Below are 9954 nucleotides of genomic sequence, written 5' to 3'. Positions count from 1 at the left end.
TCTTGTAAGAAAGGGCAAGTGAAAAATCATACGCTACCTTCTTTCCTGGCCCTGGGGGGAGGAAAGACATGGTGAACACGTCGTGTTGGCTTGGACCAGGTTTGGGCTGGTCTGTCTGATTCTGTGGGGCCCAGAGAAATGGGACACCTGTACTAGGTTTTACAGGGGAAGACCCACACCAACGCCCGAGATCAACATTATCGTGTCTGATAGAAACGTGAACGGATGCTTTCTGCGTTGGTGGTGGTTTATATCTTGGACATAATTGTGCAAGCATCTTCCTTCTACCGCTGGAGGTCGGATGCCCAATGCGACAGCAATAGTAGTTTCTTTAAAGCAGTGACCAATACACAGTGATAGCTGTTTTTCAAAATTATGTCTTTTGAAAAAGTATTTGGAAGATGAATAAGCCAGGATTGTCATGGAGATCTACCGTGGCGTAAAAGGCAATTTCTTGTCACGGTCACCATGACAACATTCAGGCCACGTGCTCTCATATACCTGCAATTAAATTCTATTAGAAAGGAAAGGTCGCTAGCGCCAAGCTGCTGGGTTTACCACAACTGCTGTTTAGCTGGAGACCAAAGGCCTGATCGGTTTTGCTAATGCATTTTCAAAAGCACTAAGTCTTAGCTAACTACTTTTTCATCCGTACGGGAGTTTGAGTTGAATTGCAGCTAGGACACCTCAAAACACTCTTATGAGCAGCCTGATGAGTTGAGGTCCGACAGTCCAGGCCCTCTGCTCCCCAGTCCTCCCAGCCTCACGCACATGGCCACCAGGTGAAGACAGGGAGCGAGAATTGTCGGTGAGCACATTGTTTCACCTGAATCGGGCGGAACGTGTGGGGCAGAAAAGATGACATTCTGGGCTGAGCTTCTTCAAGTTTTCTGTGGCGCGCGTGAACCTGAGCCAGCTCGTTTCCCGGGGAAGGCAGCAGCCTCGCCCTGGCCGTCTGCAGCCCGAGCAGGCTCGGCGTCTCCACTCGGGGCAGGTGTGTCGCCCTCGAGTCAGCCAGCAGCTCTGCCGAGTGGGTCGTGATGCTGCTGAGATGCTTTCTGTCTGACTCTTGGGATTTCTTCTTTTCTAGGAGACCAGATAGATGTGCCCTTAGAAGTAGATGGGGAAGCCTTTCATTTTATTCTGCCTGGAAAATAATCAAAGACACTGTGACCCCAGACAAGCCCCCTCTCCCTTCTCCGAAGAGCCACCCCCAGGTGACGCTGGTGTCAACTGTGCTGTGAGGCGTCCCCGTGTGACATAAGCTTCGTTTCCAAGGGGTTGCATCTGTTAGAGATAGAGAAAATGAACCATCTGCGTGCATCCCCTGCAGTTGTGATAATATTGGAACCCCAGCAACCTCCCTCCACCAAACAACAATTCGGTAAAAAAATTCTAAGTTTCTGTCAAGCCCGGATACAATATTCTTTTGCTAAAGCAAAGGACTATTGAAATAATTGAATCCAGGGAGGATCACAGGAGCCCAGGTTTTCAGGAAAATGTTTTATACGGTCCTCCTTCAACTCTCCGAAAGCATGAACTTCTCTTTTAGGGGAAACCGTGAAACTAGGATGTGTTTTCAGCTTCCAATGCTTTGAGAATTCCAGACTGAATTGTGCAGGGACTGTCTGGGCCCAAACAAAGGAAGAGATAAGAAATTTGGGTGAGAATAGGGAGAACACTTTTTTCTAGTAATTTCCCGATGTTAGTATTTTGTGCCAGCTTTCAGTAGCAAAACAGAACAGAGATTTTTTTTTAATAGGGGCACTTTTCTCTGCTGCCATAATTTGGCCTACGAGCAAACCGTGCTTTCTTCACATGGTAAATCAGATGAGGAGTGCGACCATTCTGCTCGGATGTACTAACCGTCAGGAGCTGCAGAAGAGAGAAGGGTGTGTGGAAAGCAGCCAATGTATGTGGCACATGTTCTGAAAATCCCGTATTCTAGGTTCCTAACAGAGTCTTTCCAATGGGAAGTATGACGAACAAAAATTCTGCCCTAGAATGGCCCTCCGAAGGGCTGACCTGGTCATTACTCTTCCTGCAGCTCCTGTGTGACCTCCGTCTGAGATGTGCATGTGTGTGGAACCGTGTGAGAGCAGACAACTGTACGACTAGTTTCATTTGACTGGGAAGACGTCTCCTTGAAGCACGGTGTGGTGTAAGGAGGGGATGGACCAGCCTGTCCTAAATCAGGGCAGTTTCTGTCCCTTTCATCTTCAATTTCTTCCTTGTCTTGGAATCCTTCTTTCCATGCCCTACAGTTTTATACCAAGTTATTTCCACACCCGCACTGTCAGGAGTGACTTCTCTTGTCTGTCACCCGAAAGCCGATTGTTGGTTGGTGGTTTTTGTGCTGGTCTTTAGGTCTTCAGAGAAGGAGACAATTTATGCGCTAACAGAAAGCTTTAAAAACACCAGTGTCGTAGGTGTGACCCTGACCTCACTCCCGGCTCACAGGTTTCGTGCGGAACCTCGCACGCTTCTGGCACGGCAAGATAAGGCTCGATGCAAGTGACGGCCGCAAACGGCTGCTTGTCCCGCAGGAAATAGGGGCGCTCTGTTTTCACCAGGAAGGCAAAGCAGATTTCTCTGTTGCCTAGACAGGCCCCACTCGCACTTAGCCTGTAAGAGCGCTTAGCCAAAGACGGAAAGCGCGTGTGCATGCGCGTGCACGCGGCGTGGTGTTGGTCAAAGGGTAAGACAGTGAGTAATGCAATCCTTGCACAATCCGTGCCCATTAGTTGACCCAGTGCCACCTAAAAAAAGAAGCCACCATTTTTATGTGCCTCTCTCCTGCTGGGGTCTCCTGTAGCGTGGCAGTGCTCGGGGGCTGGAGGGCGTGCTGCGGGGAGGGGTCTCCCCGCCTGCCCCCTGCGGTGTGCCTGACACTTTGGAACATTTGACTTGGTTCCGGTGAAGTTGCTGCTTTGATGGATTCAGCAGGTGTTGTGCGAAAGGGTGTTAGGACTCAGAGTCAGTGAGCTCGCATTTAGAGCGGGAGAGATGGACAGGCTCCAGGCGAGTCCCCTCCCGCTTTCCCCTTTCGCTTGGGAGTTGGCCAGGCTCAGGCTCGCCTCCACCGGAACAGCCCACCCCAGTGAGCCGTGCGAGGAAGTGAGCTTCCACCCCTCATCGCAGGGGGTCCGAGCTGCTGGTGGAGGCGCAAGGCGGAGGAGGCGGGCAGAGCTGCAGGGGCGGCTGCGGGGAGCTGACAGCGGCCGGGGTGGCACATGATGGCTCAGACGCCCTGCGGGACTGGCCCCTGGGGTAAATGATGACCAGGTTGCCGCACAAGAAACTGCACAGACTCTTTCTCAGGAAGGTAAGGGGGCGACCGGCGCTGCATGGGGAGTCCTGGGGGAGTTCTGACAGCTTGCTGCTGGGAAATTCCTGCTGTCCTCATCTCCGCCCCCAGCGGGGGCTAAGGTCAGAGCTGTTCTCTGGGGAGACTGAGGCTGTCCGTCCCTGTCTGCCCCCTGAGTCACAGGGCAGGGGCGGGTTCAGAGAGCAGGTCCGCGTTTGCACTTGCCTTGGTTCTGAGGGCCCTTCCAGCCCAGAGGCATGCCATGTATCACTCTCGTGTGCATTTGCACAATCAGGGAGGTGGGGTCACCAGTCACAGGTCTGCAACGTTAGAAGCAAAGGAAACGAAATATGATAAAGTTGACGTTTATTGAAACTGTTACTGAAAGCTGATGTTTTAGGAGAGATTCATTCAGCAGTCTGCCATTACATTTTTTTCCTTTGTAAAAAACTTTTCTATTGTAGTAAAATGCACAGCACAGAAAAATTTGCCATTTACAAAATTTGCCATTTTCACCATTTTCATTTACCGTTTTAACCATTTTCGAGTGTCCCGTTCAGGGGCATTGGGTACATTGACTTAGCTCTGCGGCCACCCCCACCTTCCATCAGCCGAGCACCCTCATCTTCCCGGACTGAAACCCAAGGAACACTCAGTCCCCACCGCACCTGCCCCCAGCACTTACCAGTTTGTAAGTCTGGTAACTCAGACACGTTCTAGTCCCGTGCCGTGAGATGCCTCACGTTACAGTCCAAGCCGAGCCGAGTAGCAGCTACAGTCTGTCTGTCGGATTTGCTAGGAAATTGCTTTGAGTCGTATACCTTTTGCGGGGGGGGGGGGGTATGAAATACAGGGTTTTAAAAATCACCAACATACTGACATAGGTATGGGATTTGTGAGTCAATGCTTTTTTTGGAAAATCTGTGATTTTCCAAATTCATATCTGTTTTTTTTTATGCTAGACAAGAAATGTTCTGATTTCTCTTGTTCCTCTTTAGTAAATCTCTCTAAATTGATGTACGCTTGTTATATGCAGATTTATGGTTAATAAAAATGTTATTTGTAGATCTTAATGCATGAAAATATAATTTGAAGGTAAATTTATATTTCATTTTAAAAATCACTCCTGAAATACTATTTTTAGTGATTTTTTAAGGTGAATATAAGCTGTTTCCGTCACTTCTGGGGTTAAGTAAACTGAGGCATTAAGGTGACAAGGGGCACGCCCGCCGTGTAGAAGTGTAGACGGATCTGTGCGCCCAAGTTCACCCTGGACTTGCGCCCCCTCCCCCCGGCAGCCCACTGCCCTCAGCACTGCTTCCTCACGTGGCTGTTGGCGCCATCTGTGTGAGCCCATGTCTCTAGGAGCGAGTCCTCGTTGATATCCCTCCTTCTCCCAGAGACATCAATAAACAGCTATAATCAATTTGAGAGTAAAAAATAAGTAAGTGCCAGGGGAGGGGAAGGACATAAGGTAGAAAAAATGAATCCGAGTGCCCCAAATGGGGGTCGGGAGGGGCTGCAGCTCGCAGACGGCGCGGTGGGTGTCCTTCCGAGACGGCTGGCTCCCCGAGGCGTGGGACGCACACAGTCTGAGTGAAAACAAACAAAAACCGCAAGCCAGTCGTTCAGGTGAACGCATGTCTTTTTGTCCCTGAGCCCAGAGACAAGCCTCTCCCGCAGGCCTTCCTGGAGCAGGCACCACAGGATACGCGGTGAACAATGTCTCCTCCTGAGTGCACGGCATCTCGTAATAATGTTTTTTTGTGATGCCCTGAATTGTAGACTCAGGGGTAAGACCCACATACAAAGCAGAAAAGCACTTCTATCAGAAGTCGGCCCTCTGCTGTCCAGGCAGACAGCTGTCTGGAGATCTGACGTCATCAGGGGGGTCGGAAGCCACTTGGACACAGGCGTGGACGTCAGCACCTCAGACGGTGCTCTAACTTTGGGGAGGGAGTCTGTCCATTTCGTTAGGATCTAGTGGCCCTGAGTTAGGGTTCCTTGACAAGTGAGGGAATACAGTTTCTGTGCTGCAGGTTATGAGAAGGGGCTCATAAAATGTGGTCACTGGAATGGGTCTTAGAAATCACACAGCCCACTATGGTTTTCTAGACAAGGAGACTGAGGGTCCAAGATGTCAAAATGCCCAAGATCACACAGAGAGTCCGTGGCAGGGTGGGGCCCTTCCAGGCTTCTTCTGAGCCCTTCTCTTTATACCACGATGGGCAGATGTGTCATGGGTCAGCACCGCCCCCAGAACACTGGGATAGTGACCCCTAACCGCCCATGTTAACCATTCTTTATCTTCTGTATTTGACACTCTGACATCTGGGGAAGGCTGACCCCAGAGAGAAGGCCCCTCCCACGGTGAGCCAGTTCCTAGAGACAGCAAACAACTCATGGGGAGTGTACTTTTCACATGCAAGCCAACCCCCTCAGTGGGGCTCTCCCTCTCTGGGCCACTAGCCCCTCACCCGCATCACCCCAGGGCAGGTACAAGACAGCTAGCCCCCCGCCCTCATCACCCCCAGCAGGGACCAGACAGCTAGCCCCCCGCCCTCATCACCCTCACCAGGGGCCAGACAGCTAGCCCCCCGCCCTCATCACCCTCACCAGGGGCCAGACAGCTAGCCCCCCGCCCTCATCACCCTCACCAGGGGCCAGACAGCTAGCCCCCCGCCCTCATCACCCCCAGCAGGGGCCAGACAGCTGGCCCCCCCCGCCCTCATCACCCCAGGGCAGGTTCCAGATAACTGGGCAGCGCAACACCTGAGAGCCCACTGAGATTTTTCAAGCTAGGCAGTCCTGAGCCTGCTGACCATACCTCACCTGTCCCTTCCCATGGAAACCTCAGTAAAGGTCCCCTGTTCCCGCTATCCTCTGACTGCCCGGGCTTCCCCGTGTGGCCCTGCATGTTGTGCTGTGCCCCCACCTTTTGGGGATGTGAGTCACAGACCGTCTTCCCGGTGACAGCTGTCTCCTGCCCGCTGGCCTTGCCATCCCTGAAGAGTAATCCAACCTGTATTGTAAAACACTGTCCGTTGTTTCTGAAACATTCAACATACTGTTGTGTGAAATAAGACAGGTGAGACCACGTCCCGTAGTTGAGAAAGTGCGGCAGGTGACAGCACTGATGCGGGGGGTTGTAATGAAGCCGACCCTGGGCGGCGGGCACCCTGAGTCCTGCGAGGGGGCTGAGACCCTGTATGTCTGGGGGCCTGGTCGGTGGGAAACCAGCACGAGAGAGCATGGTAGAGGAAGTTCACAGCACGAGCAAAGGCATTGTCCAGAACTTGGGTCACTGCCTGTGGTGTTGGCCGAGTAGGTGTCTGATAAGTGCGTGTGTTCTGGTAGGAAATCCCAAGGCTTTCGGTTGTTGATCCCAGAGAGCCCACGGGCAACTCAGTTCCGTGTGTTTTCCCAGTTTCATAGACACCGACAACTGTTTATCAAGCATGTTGCGTGTAATAATGATAACTTCACCATGGTGACGTGTCACATTAACAGCCCGCCTGCGTAGCAGGTGAAATGTGGTTCTCGCGGTGACAAGCTCTCACCACAATGGCTGATCTGTTTCCCTCTGGATGCGCTTCTAAACTGCAATGTGACTTTTTATTAAGTTCATCAGAACTGATGTGTTTTTTGTTTTTACAATGCGTTGTAACATTAGAAAGTTGGTTGTGGAAGAATGTTTAAGGTCAAAACAGAGACGGTGATTGTTGCGCACGTAAAGGACATTTTTGTGTCCGTAGGACAAGAAAAAAATCATCCAACAGCATTATCTACAGCTGGTTTGTAAAAAAAAAAAATATATATATATATATATGCAATAAAGTTTTGACTTGCTAGGAATGAGGGGGGAGAAATGTAATTATATTGTTTTAAAAACATAAGCTTGAGAAGAATTTCTACCACATTTGAGGGACACTTAAAAGACCAGTAAGAGAGGAGTTTTTAAAGGCAGTTTATATTGAGGATTATTTAAAGACTGCTAATACAAAACACGTACTGCTCATTAGAAACCGGTTGCAGGGAAAGAATGGCTCGTGTCAAGGAAAAGAAGGAGAGAGCGTTATAGGAAGTTTAATTCAGAAACCATTTGCCCATGTATTGATTCTCTTTCCATTTTATCAACGAAAACTTCTGTTCAAAGGAAATTGATAACAGTGAGCGTCAAAGAAATCGAGAAGTCGGGTAAAAATACAAGCAGCTGGAATGTCAGGAAAGAATGGGAAAGTCGTCTTGGAACGCCCGGTCTGACGTCTCCGTAGGACTCCACACTTGCGGCTCCCCAGACCCTGTGATCTTCTCAGACCGGTGAAGCCACAGACCTGGACTTCACTTCTCCGCTTGTCGTGGAATAGTTACCCCGCAGCGCACGTGTATGTCTTACGACAACGGGGCACGTGACTAGTGACGCTGCTTTTTAAGAACGGAGTGGAGAGACCCAGGGATCCACTTTCTGTCACGAAGGGTGTGAGTGGAGAGAAAATACCGAGGCAGCCTCCAGTTAATAGCAAGGCTGCTTATGTTGGAAAATAGAATGGAGACTTGAAGTGTATTGTTGGGTCTTTACAGAGACTGTTTTCCTGAAGTCGTGACTAAGGTTTTATGTGTGAGAGGCTTATTTCGAGGTGGTCAAAGGAAGTCAGGTGCGTACCGCTGGGTAGCCGGCGATGGCGTCTCTTTGTTCTACCTGAGGGTGACGGTTCGTCTATTCCATGAGTATCAGTTCCGGAGCGTGGCGCTGGCTGTGAACAAGATGGCGGGGCCTACCCTCTTACACCCCGCAGGACAGCCGGCGCTCTGCCCTTGGTGAACTGTGGGCTCCACACAGGAGTAGCATGGCATTCAACGCCACGTCCAGGGAAATGGCACCTTGTTCTGCCTCCTGTGGGAGGCCCCCCAGTGCGAGCTGTTCACAGCGAGCAGGCCGGCCCCGCCATGTCACAGCGCCGTCCGGGCTGGAAGTGGTGAGCTCCCAGTGGAATGCATAAGGCTCACTGCAAGGCCGCGGCCTGGGCCGCAGTGACCACATAGGGAAGCATCCCCAAGAGCGTCCATCCCTCTGGTCCAGGTCTCACCAGGAAATGAGCCACCACCAGCACAAAACTGTGGGACAGACACGGTGGAGGAGCAGGGATGGGAGGTGGCTTCGCAGGATTCAAACCCACGTTCTCCTCTGAGCTCTAACTGCTCTGTGCGCTGTCTTTCCGTCTGACAAAGTGGGAGGGCCCAAGGAAGGGATCACTAAGGCCTAGAACCTTCCTTAAATGGAATCACTGTGTGATAACCTTCTCATGCATATGGGTCGATCATCCTTGAGTTAATTATTTAACAACACATTCATTTTGTTAGCCAATGTCCTCTTTTGAAGTCAACAGCTCTTTACAATTTTACTAATGCATAAAATAAGCTCTCTCTCTCTCTGAAGATTTCTTTCCATTTATTCTGAGTTATCTTTCAGTTCTTGAATCTGGGGCTTTGTAACAGGTGTGGCTCCAGCTTTCCTCACGACCGCGTGGCCACGCAGATGCCCCTCAGAGCGTCTGTCCCGCGTGAACGTCCCGCCAGGCTCGGCTGCTGGCCTTGGGCGGCCACCCGACCACCCAGTTTGCTAGGCTGGCCCCTTCTGGAGAATAAAGGCTATAATTAAAATAGTTAGAAACAAAGTCTTTATTTAAAAGAATAAACACTGACTTTACATAATTTCTAGTAACTGCACGTCAGCCATTGATAAGTTTTTAGAGCGAGATTTTTAAAATATTAACACCCGGGTGCAGATTAATTGCCTTTTTGACTAGACAGGAAAAAAGTAGTACATAGTAATCCTCACAGATCAGGCCTGCTGTTACCTCTCTCTGTTGTTCAAGGTCTTTTTCTCATGGGAAGACTGGCTTCTGCTTTTCAGGTTTTTCTTTGCTCCACAGCCTGTGAGCTGTGAACAGTCGTGAAGAATATTCTGTTTGTTCTATAGATTCCCAGGAATCTGTGCATCTGTTTGACTTTGCATAAAATCCCAAATTGTCTAAGTTTTAGAATCCACTGGTGTTACAAAGTCCAATCCAACTGGCTTGAGGAAAAAAGAATGGAAATTTGTGGAGCTCACAAACGGGAAATGCAAGAGCACCGTGGTTCTGGGCTCAGACACACCCCGTCCTTCCAGGCTCCTTACTAGGGCAGGGTCTGTCCCGGCCCTACATGGCCGCCCTGTTGCTAATTCACGTCACCACATGCCCAGTCCGGCAGGAGAGAGGGCCTTGCCCCCCCACCCCTCCTGTCATCTGTTCCCTGTCCCCAAGGGCAAGATGGGGGGGATGGATCTCCCTGCAGACATGGAGCCTTCTGCAGGCCTCCCCTTTGAGGGTTACCAGCAGGTGCTTGGCGGTTTCCCACAGAGGCACAGGTGGCCCCGCGCGCACCCGCAGAAATCCTCTCTGTGACTTGTGTGGTTCCCGCCCCTGGAATTCACCACCTCACTTAGCCTGCGAGACCCTCCAGAATCACCAGGCCGGCAGGCTGGTTTTCCCACTCCTCCTGAAGAACAGACAGGCAGCTTCCAAGTCCCATCGGTGAGGTTTTCAGGAAGCGGCATGGGGTTGGCCACACCGGCTGATTTGCAGAAATGATGCTGTAATTTCTTA

The 9954-nt window shown here is 50.8% G+C and overlaps 1 protein-coding gene and 1 long non-coding RNA gene across 4 annotated transcripts in view; both read left to right on the top strand.

Annotated features, from left to right (window-relative positions):
• Nucleotides 1–9954, top strand: part of RPS6KA2 (ribosomal protein S6 kinase A2) — a 328772-nt gene that overhangs the window by 57321 nt on the left and 261497 nt on the right. The gene's annotated exons all lie outside the window — the stretch shown is intronic.
• On the top strand, nucleotides 490–8743 carry LOC121102303. The gene is made up of 2 exons (XR_005834434.1): nucleotides 490–1384; nucleotides 2048–8743. It is a non-coding gene; the product is annotated as an uncharacterized LOC121102303 (long non-coding RNA).

Source organism: Ursus maritimus, unplaced genomic scaffold, assembly GCF_017311325.1.
Source record: "Ursus maritimus isolate PB19 unplaced genomic scaffold, ASM1731132v1 scaffold_13, whole genome shotgun sequence".
Lineage (NCBI taxonomy): Eukaryota > Metazoa > Chordata > Mammalia > Carnivora > Ursidae > Ursus > Ursus maritimus.
This window is presented reverse-complemented; position numbering and strand designations above follow the sequence as displayed.